This window comes from Aythya marila, assembly GCF_965140915.1.
Source record: "Aythya marila genome assembly, chromosome: 3".
Lineage (NCBI taxonomy): Eukaryota > Metazoa > Chordata > Aves > Anseriformes > Anatidae > Aythya > Aythya marila.
Genome location: NC_139044.1, coordinates 32,675,570 through 32,692,149, shown reverse-complemented (window position 1 = coordinate 32,692,149; position 16,580 = coordinate 32,675,570). Strand labels below are relative to the sequence as shown.

At 38.9% G+C, this 16,580-nt stretch overlaps 1 protein-coding gene across 5 annotated transcripts in view; it reads right to left on the bottom strand.

Annotated features, from left to right (window-relative positions):
* RASGRP3 (RAS guanyl releasing protein 3) overlaps positions 1-15,583 on the bottom strand; it is a 55,040-nt gene extending 39,457 nt beyond the window's left edge. For 3 of the 5 annotated variants that reach the window (XM_082757378.1, XM_082757380.1, XM_082757381.1), the window contains exon 1: positions 5,666-5,810. The gene's annotated coding sequence lies outside the window, so the exon portion shown is untranslated. Of the gene's footprint in view, positions 1-5,665; positions 5,812-13,897; positions 14,028-15,442 lie in introns of those variants that run through there. The other 2 variants (XM_082757379.1, XM_082757382.1) reach the window with 2 other exon arrangements.
* Positions 15,584-16,580: the final 997 nt, after the last annotated feature.

Below are 16,580 nucleotides of genomic sequence, written 5' to 3'. Positions count from 1 at the left end.
TGGTTCCAAACCCTGAGCTGAGAACTATATCTAAAAAAAAGGATTAAGTGCGCAAATCCTGTCTCCCTCTCACTTCCAGGGCCTGACTCCAGGGCTGCAATTCTTAGCCTGGTCTCTCCCTTCTTGCCTCCTCACCCCAGAAGGTGATTTCCTAACGTGTGAAGCACCTCAAGCTTCTAGCCTCTTTCTGAATTTTCATTGTTAAAGATCCCAAATGCTCAACACTGGGCTTCCAGAAGCATATCAGAGTCAAAAACGCCAAGCAGCTCCCCACTTAGGTCAGTCTTAAATCCTTTTGGAATCTGTACACCAGATACTCCTCTGCCTTGCCTGTATTAAGCATCCTTTGGTCATAACTAGCTTGTCACTCCCATCCTAAAAGGTGCAGCAGTGATGCCCAAGCTCTTTATCCAAAGCTTCTGAACACTCCTTAAAGGTATGAGAAATACAGGATCAATAATTTCATTTAGTTGAAAGAACAGAAGATCCACCACTGTCTTGGCTGAGATTACAGAGTATGTTTCCCAGCCCCAGAAAATCAACAGAATTCCATATTAAATGAAATAATTAAGTTTCTTTGGGCTTCAGAGACAAAGCAAGTAAGAGCATGACTGTATAATTTAAAGAGAAGAGTACTCACTTTAGGACAGAAAAAAAAAAAAGTGAATTCTACTTCCTGCCCCAATGCCTACTTAAGATAAAAATATACGGACAGTCATTAGGGCAGGGCCTGGAAACCAAGAGTTTTAGGAAGGGTGGCAGCTGTTCCAGGAAGTATGTGTTCATGAGTTTGGTAAAGCAGAGCATGAGTAAGCAAGCTAAAGTAGGCAAGACGTCTTTAACAGAGGAGATTATTATTAGTCTTTTTAGGAAGCTGTTTCATGAACAGTATGATAAAGTTGGAATGTCATGGCTATTCTGATTTGGACAACAAAAATCAGTATATAGCCAGATGGTAAATTGACTCAAGCCCTAGTCCAGCAAAGATTTTCTAATGTAATTTACCCAACTGGCATACAATTACATAACATTATATGCATAAACTTTTTTTTTCTCCTTCCCACTAGCAAAACCAGAAGTTTCCAAGTGAGCTCTGGGTTCAAACACTGAATTGTTGCAAAGCAAACAGAACTCCCTGATGCATGTTATATGAACCAGCAACAAGATTATGGATTGGGTGGACCTAAGTGAATGGTGGGTTATGAACAGAAGCCCATCTATGATAACAGTATTTCATAGAATCATCAAGGTTGGAAAAGATGACAGATATCAGATTAAGGAGATTCGACTTGGTGAGACCAGACTTTATGCTGTAGAAATGTTACGTCTTTTTAAAAAATATAAGGAAGTATATAGCATCATGACAAAGGAAATAGGTAAGCTGGGGCCATTTATTAAAGACAGCTTCACCAATGTTTAGCAAGCATGCAGATGCACCCACTATAAATTACGTTCAATCTGATCGACCATATCATCTGTCATTTACTTAAATGATTGCCTCTAAGACCTACATTAAAAACTATCAACCTTCTTCAGGCATAGTGAGAAAAATGTACTTCAAAAGTATATGGAAAATTCTTCTTCACTGAGCAGATCCTGTTCCTGCACACAGTTCCCACACTCCAGATTCTCTTGCACAAGCCCATTACTATTCTGTGTAAAATGTCTGTTTCCACAGTAAGGGTTGAAAGAAGAAGCAGTTTTAAGAGTAGCAGAAGGAGTTGCATATGGGAATTCAGTGATATTTTACATAACAGGTCATATCAGTATGTATCTGCTACCGGTATACTAAGCTTGGTATGACTTATGTGGTAGACTAAAGCAGACATACTGCTGAATCACTCATATTAAATCTGTTAAAATTTAAGATGATACGGTTATTTTCTGTTTACAAGAACTAAATATACCAAGTATCTGAACAAGAATAGCTCAAGTGCCAGTAATTTTGCACAATTTATTGTGTCTGGTGTTACTCTTCAGGTGCTGAAGCTGTCTCCCCTAGCCTGAGAAATTCCAGATCGTTAGTAAAGAGAATATGCATAAATCACAGGTGCGAGAGTACGATGTAGAGAGAGTCAAACCACTTCACCCATTTGAATGTGGTCAGAGGATACAGCATCAAGGGGAGCGGCTACTCAGAGAAGTGAGACGGCAGATGGCCACCAAAACAACCAGAGTAATTCTCAGGGGAGATTGTATTTTCTGCTGAGCTGTAAACATCAGTCGTGTGGGTATTTCCACACGCCCACTCTTTGATCCTGACCCCCACACACTTAGCTGTAGGCTGAACTTTCTGATGGGAACGCTCATGTGTTCAGCTCTGCAAATACCTATGTTTTTGGGGACTGGTCTTTGTAGCTGAACCGGACTCACCAAGTCAGTCTGTTGATATTGTCAGAGCTTGTAGCTGACATTCTTTTACCTTCAATATAAGAGAAACATTATCCCCTGCCCCAGTGCCTCTAATCTGATAACCAGGTGGCTTTTAGACATGTTATACCTATAAGCAAATGTAACAATGAAAAAGCACTACTGCACTGACTACTCAAATTGAATAGAAAGTCCAGAGAGAAGAGCACTGATTAGCAAAAATCTGAAGATCTGAGAATTTGTATCAGCTTTTTAATTCAAACTCTTGGGTATTAGACATTGTCATTCCTGGATTAAAATAGGGAGCCAACATGAAAACATGTCTATCAAACTTAGTGATGAAAAGTGATTATAACACAAATATGTTAACAGAAAACATTCTGTAAAAGATGTTTAGAGTACCTATACAAATGTTATGTAGCCAAGCCCAGACAGTTGAGCAAAAAAGAAAACCACACAAGTACCCCTTCAGTATTTTTATAAGTAGTTTCCTCTCTTTATTCAGAACATCCTGGGAGTGGCTCCTCTGTATAATGGCATTTTCAACTACAGAAAGGAGCTGGCAAAACTGTGGTTACTCTTCAGATAGATGTTTTCTTGTAGAACAGAAATATGCCCATTCAGAGAACTGTAGGACTGCCCTAATTATTTCCTTGGAGTACAGGAAAAGAATTTAACAGGAACCTTACAAGGTTTTCAGTGATATGAACTTCTGCAGAGGGACAGCATTATTTAGGCTCTTACTGAATCTCCTCTACCATGTACATAAGAAATTCCAGGATGAATGATTTCTGTTAGGTATTGGAACTTCTGGATATACATGTATATCTATGTTAATGAGAGGTGCAAAGGCCAAGCATGTCCCAGAGCAAAGCATCCAGAAATTCATTTAATGTATTTCATTATGCCTATGCAGAACTGCCTTGACTTACACAAACATAATCGGAGGGTCAGTGTGTGCCCCAATGGCGTCCTAAAACTGGTACTCCAAGAATGGAGGTTGCAGTTGGAATCATCAGAAAAGCCATAAAGGGAGGAAAGCTTGAAGACTGTGATATTCTCATTTCTCAAAGTACCCTGTCTATGTTTAACAGTAACCATCCCTCACAAAGTGGGCTGATGATAAGGATTTAAACAACCCCGGCCTTGAGAATCTTGTAATGTCACTCATGTTTTCTTTATTTTGTGTACAGAGGATTTAAAAGTCTAGTCAGTAGCCTTGAATTTTATTCAAAATAAGACATAGTAATGACAGCTGGAGGCTGCAAATACAACTGCATTGTTTATCTTAAAGTTTGCAGATCCAAGCTTTTCTACTTTATTGTGACTGACCTTAAAACCCAACAGTATAGGGGCACAAAACTGAGCTTTCCTCACCACATTTCTATGAGACAAGTCAGCGACAGCTTTGACAGCATGTTTCAATACATATACTACCTGAAGGCAAGTTCAGCACTACAGTTATGTAATTTTTACTATCCAATCATCTCTAGTTCCCCTTTATACTACTGTCATCTCCCAGGGATGCCTGAGAACAAAATCAGTTGCATGAGGTACATATACAACAGGTTAGTAGATTTGGGGTTTAACTTAGGTTCAAAGCATGGTCCTTCAACAGACCTTTTAATCTGACTAGGTAGCTTGCTCAACAGAGAATGTCCATCACAGACATAAAATACATCATCTGGAAACGAGCACACTGTGAACTAGTGATACCTCAAATTATGGACTCCTACAAACCTGAAGAAGGAAAGAGCCATTCTGGGGTCCAAAGAAAAAAGGGAGAGTGAAACAGTTATCCTCCCTGCCCCATGTGGGATGGAGACTTGGACAGGCCCACAAGGTCCCATCAGAATTGAGGTTCCCAGGGGACTACAAGCTCCTGAGTGCAAAGCCAGGAGGCGTCTTGCGGCCCTGTAGGGCTGCCACATTCATGGCTTTGCAGGCCATTTGTGTGGAGAGGCTGCAAGGTAACCACAGCCAGACAGTGCTTGAGCTCGTGGTTCAAAGGCAGTCTACCCTCAGAGACTAGAACAGGCAGGAAACCAAGCAGACTTCTGGTTTTGTGAACAATTGAAACTGATTGATATTTTCCTATAAAATTTCCAGTTAACTGGCAGAGCCATAAACTATGGTTTAAAAAATAAATAAAAGTCTTCAGGGAGAAATAAATGAAGTTTCTCTTTTGTGTGAGAAGTCTGAATCAGGATTATTCTGCCCATCTTTAAAGAAGGGACCACGATTCACTAAACTAAACCTGCCAGTGTTTATTCTTGATCCCATTCTGAAATTTAGGTCTTTTAACTTGAGATGTACCTTCCTCAACAGGATCCCACTGATGTCCACCTCTGCTGCTCTCAACCTTTCCTAAAGCACCTGGCATCCCTCAGTCTCATCACATACCAAGCTCTCCTACCCATTCATTTGTTCCAATTCCTTCTAAATCTTCCTCCAAAATGTAAAACACGATAATTTATCTCTACATAAATATTTGATCAAAAGCTTCTTTATGTATATCTTATATTCTAATTCTTATGTTTTTAAGCAAAACTTCAGACTGGAACAGTCAAGAATTATTGGATGGGGAAATCAATCATTCATGAAGCATAAACATCAAAAATGCAAGTGTCTAAAAATACATTGAATTAAAAACCTGGAGATATTTAGGATACTCACTCCCTGGTTTTAGGGAGGATTTTTTAATCTATACAAGCTTATTATGCATTATTGTCCAGAATTAATCAATTATATCTTAATCAGTGCATCTTCATTCTTTTCCTATACGTCTCTGCTTCTACCTTCTTCTTTGCAAAAAAATCTCTTCTTTTAACCCTAAAACCTGACCAGTCACAAGCAACTTTCTTCAGACTGATCACACTATTTTGGTGGGATACCTTTGTCAGTTCCTTACATGAGCATTTTTTAGCTAAATACTGAAAGTGCTATATTCTCTGCTTGCATCATTACCTATTAACTCGCTCTACCGAGGAAGGAAAATACATTTTTCATAAACAATCTCTTTACACCATCATCTGAGTGAACAAACATTATTTTGCCTCCCCGGCTAGCATGAGGACAAAACACAGCACCTGTCTTGTTCCTGCACAGTAAAAACAATGCTATTGTTAATCATGGGTCAGAAAAATATAGACGTTCAGAGCATGAATGACTGTTTATCAATGAGGTGACAAAAATACGCCTCACTCTTAAGTGTTTTTACAAAAGGTCTCGGATGAAAATAGGAAAGCAATGGTAGTTTAGAAAAAAAAAAATAAAAACAGGGAAAATCACTTACTGTACTTGGTTCTGCAGAGGTATTCAACACAAACATCACCCTTCCTTGTCCAGCTGCCAAGTGCTAAAGCACGAAATGAGCAGCTGTTTCCTTCAAGCTGAGGCTGTGTGTCTTAACTAGTCACATGCCCCTCCTGATAAATCTCACTGCTGTGCCAGGAGGTCAGAATCTGAAGATCATTATTCCCCTTATTAGAAAATCTTTTTCATAACAGCAGCCTTTGCTAAAGCATTTGACTGGAACGTGGTGCTATGTGTTCCATAACTTTTTTTTTTTTTTTTTTTTTTTTTTTTTTCTAAATGACTAACACCAAACAGTAGATAAGACTTAATCAAAAATAGGGGCAGTACAAATGGAAAGTTAAACACATCCCTGTTAATTGCTTTGGTTTTGTGTCTGACTTCACAATTTGCTGTATTTAAATTCAGTCTTAATGTTGGAAACAAGACAATTTAAAGCACAGTGGCATTCATAGTGTCTTTAAGACCTGGCCTCTCCACAGATCATGCAAAATATGTGAACAATCCCACTTTGGGGGATTAGACGTGCTTAAATGGCAATATTGTTACCTCTTGTGTTTGCATAGTAGAGTGATGAGCGCTTGCAGTTAATTTCTATTTCAGTATCTAGCATTTTTGCAGCATAGAGATGGCTCCCCATTCTGCCAGACATTGCTTAGTCACACAGGGATAGCTCTTTGGAGGTGGGGACTACCAGCCTAAACAGAGACAATAAAATGGAAAACAAAAGCATCCTTATCCCCATGTTCCCAGATGTAGGACAAATGAAGGAGAAACACTGAAGTAAAGAAATTAACAGATTCTGAAGGAATTTTCCATGGAGATGTGTAGCCATACATTACTGAAATTTATCTAAGACTCTGTAGCCTAATTCCCCACATCTTGACCACATATTTAAAGATATTTAGGTATTTAAGGACAAGAGGGATTAATTAATTGATTAATTGATTAAGGTCAATGGGATTTTGAGGGTAAGTCAAAAAGTCAGTTTTCTGAAATGCTTAATTTCGATCCCACATAAGGGAAATACTATACTGAAACTGGTGGTAGTTTAAATTAAAAAAAAATGACAGTACACAGGCAATTGCTGTACCCTAATATAGGATGTGGTTACCATCATTAGATGGATGGTACTTTATTGTTTTGCAAGCAAACCAGATCTTGCAAGATCACACAGTCTCATTGGATTATAAAGTGCATTATAGGGCATTTTTCTGAAATACAACCTCCACTAATAGTATGGCATCTGAGATTTAAACAAATTCAAGGAATTGCTCAGAGCCAGAAAGCTGCCCCTTTTTTAAATTATTAAATTACAATAGCATATCTAACTGGCACATTTGTCAGAAATTGATGAATGCCTGCAAATCACAGAAGATGAGGGCTGCGGGAAAAAAAAAAAAGGGCAATTCAGGTTGCTTCCTTTGACCTTACCCAGCTCTACATATTATATAAACTTGCACATGGTTATGAAACCATGCAACCCTCACTGCTGCCAGCACAGCCTGAAGCAAGGAAGAAGCCCTCATGCTAATTATCCATGCCTTTGTGGGTCTCTAATTTTCTTGGTATCACAGAGAAACCACTAGGTTTCCTTGAAAAGTTTTCATGAAAATAACCTCCCAGACCTCACTGATTCTTATCACCCAGCCAAATGAGGGGGAGCTCAGCCTGTCAGAGGACCTTTTTTTTTTTTTTTTTTTTTTTTTTTTTTTTCCAGTTTCAGTGCTGAAGGATTCCTAAGTCCCTTGGCCACAGCCCCAGCTAGTGGCCTCCTCACACCTCTCCGCCACCAGCACCCCTGAAACCCCAGCCTTTTCCTGGTGATACGACAGGGTTTGGTGCCTTGTTTGTCTTCATTCACCTCTGCAGCTGCACCCTGAACACAACAGATTTATGAGAAGGAAGCATTAGCTCAAAGTCTCTTCAGTTTATGGTCAGGGAGACTCCTCAGTTATTCACCCAGGGTGAAGCCCTGAGTGGCACCCTCCCTGCCCTCACCACTGGGGCACACCCCACTGGATGTTAGTCCCAGTAGGGTCCTCACAGAAGACACGGAAACATTTCTATCAGACTTCACCCTTTTGGCCAGCCATTTCAAAGGGTGGAAGCACACCAGACCCGAAAGGCGATGGACCTGCCCATGGTGGGGGGTTGAAATTTAATGATCTTTAAGGTCCCTCCGAATGCAAACCATTCTGTGTTTCTACAGCTGGAGCCCCTGGGTGTCCCCAGGACCTATTGCAACCATGGTGAGAGGTGCCAAGGGGTGGCCCCACAGCAGCACCCAGTGGCCTGAGGACCCCAGTGCAGCCTGGCCCACCTCAGTGGCCACTTCCCCACCGCCACCTGCGTTAACCATGATAATGCCCCTGGAGTGCCTTAGGTAGCTGCTGGGACATAGGTGGCTCATGTGGGTGCCAGGGTGAATCTGGTGGTGGTCTTCTGAATGTCCAGTGTCCAAAGGTTGTGCACCATTAGGGCAATTCCCACAACAGGGATGTGGGTTTGTGCACAAACCACTTGAATGCAAGATGATGCCAAGCCTCAGTTTTGCCTTTGTAAACACAGTAAGTAAATGCGTCACAAGGATGAGCGCTTCTGGCATGGCAGGTTAGTGTCTAGGTAAAGGGTAAATGTTTGCTGCAGATGTTTGCAGCACTGCTTTATCCCAGTGCACAATGGGCTTGGCAACATGTCAATGAGTTGTTCCTCTCAGTAGTCCTGGGAGGCTGTGCTGATGTGGTCTCCTCAGACCTCCATGAAAACTTTCAGCTTCTAACATGAAAACTTTTAGTTTCAGCATGAAAACTTTTAGCCTCTAACAAAAGTGTCCCCATATATGGGGCTTTGCCACCCTGAGACCTTCAGAGCTCCTGAGGATGTTTTAAAAGAGTGGCAGAGGAGATTGCAAAACCTAGGAGTTTAAAAATAAGAAATAAGTCCACAAGGACTGAATTCACTTATGTTTAAGACACTGACAGGAGAATAATTTCAAAGGGGGAATTAGAACTGCCCTTGCAGAACTGAGCTGGAGGCTCCTGCACACTTTGTCCCAGGGATGGCTGCTCACAGATCCAAGTGTAAAATATCAGGCCTGCCTGAAACAAAGGTGAAAGCACTTACTGTGCTTTAGGGCATGGCCCACTGAGCAAATAAGTTATCTTTGATAAATGGCATTTAATTTCTCCTAAACAATGCTTTAATTTGAGATCGTGGATAACAGAACTTTACGTGCAGCTTTAAAAAGAAAGGATCATAAATTTCATTATAAAATTAGTAAGAAAATGACTGCTAATATTTAAGAAAACATGATTGAAATGTGTTCCACAATAGTCTACCAATCCATACATACCATTTTACGTAGTAAATATAAATACTTTTTCCATTTATTTGATTATGCAATATGCATAGCAGTCTTTTACATTTATGAAGACCCTTTGATATTTGTCATTGATTAAATGCTGGTAGTACATGGACCATTAAAAACAGAACAGTCAGAGTCATCACTGGACTGAATAGCTACCTATTTTTATTTGGTAGTTATATTTCACTTAGGGACATCGTTTGATAATAGTGTGTGAATGGCGATTTTCCACAGACAACTTGGGATACCCTCCCTAAAAAGAACAGGCGTCTTTGTACTTTCTGAAGTGACTAGACAAATAAATTATTTTATGTGGTTCAGTAAAACTTACTGTAAACTCAGTGTGGTTTATGCGGACAAAAGTTTGTCAGTTCCTCATGCTGAATGGTCAGATTTAAAACATCATGAAACAGAATAGAAAAATAGCTTGGGTATAATTGCTGAAAATAAAACTCTCAAAAATGTTGTGAGGGTTTCTTTTTTTTCTTTTGTGAAGAAATGCCAACATACAAAGAGACAAGGTAGCTAGTGCAGACACAGTGAGTCAATAAATATAATGTTGTGTCATTATATCTATCAGATGGCATCTTCTGCATGACAAAAACTTTGCTATTTGTTACACAACAGTGTATTTGTATTAGCTTCTCCACCTGTTGAGAAAACAGCTCAAGACTTGATTGGAAAGTGTATTTTTCTTTGTGGAAATGCAAAACTAAGAAATGAACACAGATTTCTCAGTCATGGCATGAGAAAACTTGAACTGTAATAACAACAAAAAAGAGTACAGTTAGCACAGAATTGTGATAGTATGAAAATACAATTAGTGTGGACAGCTTTTAGAAAAGTCACAAAGAACTAAAGAATGGAACAGTTGTCCATTTTAATTGAATTTGAGATCAGGAAGTCATTTGCTTTTATTGGTGCTGGCTAAATGGATCCAGAGCCTCTCCCTACTGTAGGAGGGGCTATTTTATGGATGTTTTTCAACTATTGTTTCTCTTATCTTTTTAGACGTATTTGGCTATGTCTTGTTTATGTTTCATTTCATTAATTGTAGGTGCATTCATTTAAAAATTGAGTACTGATAAATGGCATATCTCAGCATCAGTGCTTTGACACTGTGCTAAAATGTGGAACATAGAAATATTTTCTGAATATGGCAATTTTGGAGGGGTGTTTTTTTTTGGGTTGCCTGAAAATTTCTTTTTCTGTTAGCATGTTTTTCCAGAGTTTCTATAACAGGAGGTGAGATTCTGAGTGGACATAAATGAACCCTTGGAGAAATTGAATCAGGTTATGCTAACTGCAAGTCTGCATTATTACATTTTTTTTTCTTAAGTGGTTGGCATATTATTTGTCTATGGTCTTCTAGAATATGTAGAATCCTTAGCTAATAAGCAGTGCCTGGTTTGAGAGCCTGCCTCAGATATTGTATAGCCTTCACTATCAGCAGAAGTGAATGAAAGCAGACCATGGAAGCCTTCACTAGACAGGATGTTTTATAAATACCTAAGTGCAATTAAAAAATCTGCTATAAATAGTCCAGCAGTTCTCACAATAAGCTGCCAGCTAAAGGGCATCTGAAGGACATAATGGAAAAGAAATTTTGCTGAAAATATTCTATATTTCTCAGCATTATACTACATTCCATCAGTTTTAAACATCTATAGGCAATGTTATATTCTCAGTGCTCTAGGGGGCACAGCAGTACTGCAGATGCCATGTGTACATCCTAAGGGTACACCCACTAGCCATGTTGTGGCTGAGAAATCAAGAGCTGAGAAGATAAGATTAGGTCATCCTTAACTCCAGCCCCTGAAACAAGTCCCTTCTTTATAACAGCAATTACATGTCTTAGGTGGAGCCTATAGCAACGCCTGGAGTTAAGGTTGCTGATTGCTTTCCACTGGAAAGAAATGCTTTTGTTTGCTTTTAAGTATATGAGAATATGGCAATTTAAGCAGAAATTCTATATGTTGTATACAAGCCTGAACACTCATATGTATACTAATCATGCTCTTATGTATACATCAAACTCCTGATGTCCAGCTTGAACTTGTGGTTCAGTATTTGGAAATATTGTATACTCACAGCTGCAAGTTAATAGTAATTGTATCTGAGCTCATATAATATTTTCTCTGATGGAGTATAGGGAGATACAAGATTTTAGGGATTACAAATTTGGCATGAAAAAAGAGGTTTAAAGGTTTGACGGTTTATCTTTGTCTCTGGCTTCCCAAATCCAAAACATCAGTAAAACATTTTATGATACTATGTTGTAAAAATGAAGTATGTTAGGATATAAAGGATGCTAAGAATGTCAAGCTGTCCAAACAGATACGTTGGTAGACATTAATTTTTGTTCTCTCTAGCTACAGTGATCTACAGCTTTATAATTTAAAATCTATTGTGAATTAACTAGTGGGGCAATGCCAGACCTGCTAGCTTGACCGAACATTAAATTCACCACAAACTGAGTTATTGTGCATGTAGCTGAATCATATTGACAGAGTAGACTACTCGCAGAGTTATGCATCATACTTGGCTGCTTGCATGCTTTCATTTCACCTCTGCTATCCTGACCAAGTGATGTCACTTCTTTGCAATACTGGCAGTGGACTGGTGTGTTTGCCATTTTCCCCTGCTATCAAGAGCTGGGACAGATTTCTTCTCCCCACATGGTACCCCTGTGGTTCCCAGGAAGGTCTGTGCTAATTAACAGTGAGGTTGCCAATCCTGAAAGTCAATGGAAATAGGAAGAAGATAAAAACAAGAATACTTCTCACAGCCAGCATGTCTTTTTTTGTGCTAACCCAAGACATAGAGGATGCCTACATGGTTACTGAATTTGCAAGCTATTTGGAGTAGTCGTTAGCCAGTGCATCTTGTGGTGTTTTACATTCGATTTTGCTATGAACAAGCATCAGTAATACTATGTTGTATAGCAGAGTTCTGCTTTGTTCTAGGTGTTCTAGTAATACAATAATTTGGGATGTATAAGAACTTCAGGGGTTTTTATGCTCTTAGTTGCATAAAGTGCAGGCTGTCCCATTTTCCCTAGCTCCATTTTCAAAGTAGCCCTGGAGGCTGTGCATTCCAGCTTCTCTGTTCTGCTGCAGTGCTGGAGATCCTCTGTGGTCAAAGGGTCTGAATCCTGGCAACAGAATATTAATTGTGGGCAAGGTGGTAGTTATATGCACGGCAGTCTATCTTGTTTCCTCTTGCATTACTTTTGGTTGTGACTGGGTGTTGTGTCCTCCCACAACTTTGCTATGCTGTTGTGTGTTCATGGAATATAAATCCACTCTCAATGATCCTTGTAAAGGAAGTCCCAGGTCAAGTTTCTCTCTTTTTCTTGTCTTTGGTTCAAATAAGTCTTTTTACATTGTGTATGTGTATTTAGGTTTCTGATAATAAGAGATTTGATAATTTCATTTTTGAAGAATTTCTCCATTTGGTTACTGCTGCTACATTTCATCTGCTTTTGAACAGTGACCCCTTTATCTTGTAGCACTATTTGCACATGGCTGTGTGGCAAATGGGAGAACATAAGACAAAAAGATAGCTGCAGTTTGGCATGAAGATTGACTGGTGAAACAGCTTTTTCATTCATCCTGTTGCTTATGCAACAATACTTCTTAAGTCCGCTAAGAGAGTAGGAAAGCAAGCAAAGTGAAGTTAATAGCTTTTCCTGATGGGGCACAGAATATATCCCTTCAGGGAGAAACTGTCTTCCATACACACATTGACCTTCACCCTTGTGCAGTAAGCTGGTACAAAGCCTGTGCACCCTTTAACTCTCATTTGAGCTAAGGGATTTGCATTTACTTGAACAATTCTCACCATAGTGAGTCTCCATTTGCATGGTTTGCTCCTTCAACTTTTATCTTGAGCATACTATATCCATATGTTCTGTTGTAAGGAGGCAAGTTTTTGGGTTTGGTACAAGAGGAATGGTAAAATTAGTGTGCCGTGTTTGAAGTTAGACTGGATGATCTAATGACTCTGCCTAGCTTTAAATTTTATCATCCTGTTGAAATAGTTTTGCTTGAAATCAATGGGTCTACTCATATGCTTAAATTTAAGCACCTGTATAAACATTTGCACAAGTCAGGATGTTATTCAGCACATAGTCATAAACTGTTTTTCCAGGGATTATCAGTGAAATTATTTTTGAGCAGTGACATTTCTGCTGTGCAGCTGCTTCTCTTTGTAGAGCTATCTTGATGCTGTCCAGTATTTAATTCTGATTTCTTAATATGTCTTAATGCATGTAATGAGTTTCTTTTTATGTTCCCTCTTCCCTGTTTCTGCTTGTTGAGTGAGACTGTACTGTAGACTGTACATGTGTCTTCAAAAAATCTTGCTTCCACTGCCCCCAGACAGACACACCAGTACTTCTACATCTGCTGTTTTTTCCCTGTAATGTTAGTGGACTTCCCTATGACTTGGAGCACAGAGCTCCCTTGTAAGAGCATCTGGTGTGGTGGAATAGGGGTTTAGGAAGAAATTAAGATACTTACACTGGAACAACTGCATGAGGCGTAACAAATCCTGCTAAACCCAAACGATGTATGTCATGGTTTATCTGCTACTCAAAGTGCATTATTTTTTAAGTCCTATGATTTTTCTTTAAGTCAATCTGAGCTTTCCTGGAAAGCTGAGAAATACAGGGTGTCCACAGAGTAATCACACTTGACTGCTATAAAAGTGGTTTCACAGCTTAATCTTGTAGTTTTTATTTTAATTAAAGCCCCTTAAAATTCAGATTATAGATGTTTTTAGTTTCTGCTTTGTCTTTTTGTGGGAAAATCTCTAATGGAAATTGAAATCAAGGAACATTACCTGAATGAGAGCATGCCACGCTAGTAGCTCAAATTGTAGTCGAAAGAGCTTTCTCTTGTAAATATCTGCAGATGCTCTTTTTATTCCCATTACAGATGTTTCATTCTTCTCAAGACCAGGCTTATAACCTCTTGAAAATAAGAATTACTGTAAGTAATTGAGTACTTTGAAGTCAGACAAAGAAAAGCCTGATCCTTTCTATGAGCATTATCTAACATCTGTTTCACTGGAATTGCTGCTTGGCTCCTCCCTGGATCCAATTTTCAGCTGACTGCTGCTGTTTACAATTGCCCTATAGCAGCTTTTCACCTACATGGATGACATCCTGCCTTGCTATCTTCACAATAACAGACTCTAAACATAATAGCATCCTACAGGGATACAGTAGAATAACAACACACCACACTTCCTTTAACTCACCAGCAGCTTTTTACAATGAGTCACTAATCCTAAGCAACGTCTCAATAACAAATGAATAATCTGAATAGCATGAGTATAGGGGTAATGTGTTAGCACAGGTTATTCTCATAACTAGTTCAAAGAAGATGAAAATCACTTCATGAAATCCCGAATCTAGTGTTCTGCAGCATCTACCCTCCTCCTTTCTCACAACATTTCCTTTGTTAGAAGAGCAAAGGACTCATTTGAAATTGAAGAAAACAAACAATCTTAAAATAACTTTTCCTCTTGCCCTATTAAAAGACTGTCCAGGTGATGCTAATTCAATTGTGATTCATTGATATGCTCTGTAGTCTTAAAATTGATTTTTTTTTTTTTTTTAATATATGAAGTCATAATAGTGTGTCTCTGTGTATAGTATATGAAGATAAGAAGATTAAAAATTCCACTCCCATTTTGCTGTCAGTTTAAATTAGAACTCAGAGTTGTAACTACATGGTACTGCAAAACAAAACCATAATGAATAATAGATATGTATATGTACATATAGCATATTTTTATGCATTCACACATGTAATTACCTGCCATAATAAAATCTAAGACTATAGAAACTTTCAGGTGCCCTAATTTTGGCAAAGTTCCTATCTTCAATATACCTTATGGGTATGAGAATAAATTTTCACATTTTAATTATAAATCATATTCATTTCTTATGTTTATATAATCTAAATTAACATATCTTGTGTAAATATACATTACATATATTTCTCCCTCCCTCTCCCTGTCTCTAAATTTATATATTAGACCTAATGCATAATTGACTTCATGACTTTTCTTTGGGGCATACCATTTCCACCAAGATTCTCTAGTACTTAATTGCAGATTATAAAATGAGGAAGACACAGGTGATTAAAATATCAAAATTATCTTGTGAGTATATGGCAAAGGCCTCTTTGGCTTAAGGAAAGGTCTGAGGAATCTGTAATTGAATTCAGAGTTCTTTATCTAAAAGTTAGACATCCTGCCAAACCTTTATCTAAAAATCAGATCCAGTTCCTTTGCCTGGACTCTGTTTTCATTTGCTAGTCTGGCCACATCCAAAGACGGACAACACAGTGAGCAGAAATGCCAGCAGGAGACACTTACCTGAATTTGACAGGTGTCTAGCCTTCAGCACGCTCCTTTTTCAAGCAGCTCTTCTTTTGCCACAGATGCTGAGGTTGTTTGTCCCATGCACCACGCTGACACTCAGCCTTGGCAGGGTCCTGGCGAGGAGCAGGGCTGTGCTCTGTTCACTCCCAGCAGCTTCACTGAGGCTGGGGCTCTTTTGAGCTCAATTAGTTCTAGATTGTTTGGCTAAATGGCAGCCACACTTCCTTCTATTCTTTCCCAACTTAGTTTTCCTGCCTCCAGTGGTGCTTTTTCCTTTCTTTGGACTATAAATAGGCCTGCCACAACACAGTCTATAGCAGTAAGGAAGGCAGGAAATGCACTTAAACAAAGGAAAGATCTTAGTGTTTTTTTTTTTTTTTTTTTTTCCCCACCCGCCCCCCAGTATAAGAAGAAGAATTTGATAAAGATTGCTCTGCAGGCACAGTTCCCTTAGTTGATGAAAACACTTGTTCCAAAAACATGCTTGGATGTCCTCTTCTTTTGCACTCTAAAAAAAGTGGACACACTGTAACATGAGGCCTTTTGACCCTATTTTCTTGATTAATTATTTCCCTTAAGCATTTAATTTTGATCAAATGTTTGAAATTGTGTGAGACTGGAGAGTTAGAAAAAAGATCTCCCTTGACTTAGGAAGGTGGCTGATGTGTTTTAGGATGGCAGGATGTGGTACAATAGGAGGTGCAAATTTTGCATGCTTAAGACTGGTGCTTAAAGTCTGCAAACCCAAGTAATTCTCATCCGAGTAATTTTCTTCCTCAGAGAAATTTACCTGGTAGCCTCAAGCCAAAGGCTAGGAGATGGGGAGTGTCTGAGCAAACTGAAGGTGTTTACGGGTTGGGAAGTTGTGCCTATATTCAGTGAGGAAGGCTATGCAACTACATCTCTCTTATTAACTGTGTTAGAATCCTCAGATACACTTTCTGAATTAATTTGAGACAAGGAATGATTTTTAGGGCTTTGGATCAGTTCTCTGATCAGCAAGTTTTCAATGTTAATTATTTTCAGTTTAATGGTTTTAAATATACATACTGTTTCCAAGGCTCTGTCAAGTTTAAAAAAAAACAACAACACAATAACAAACAAACAAACAAAAAACCATTTTCACGTTATG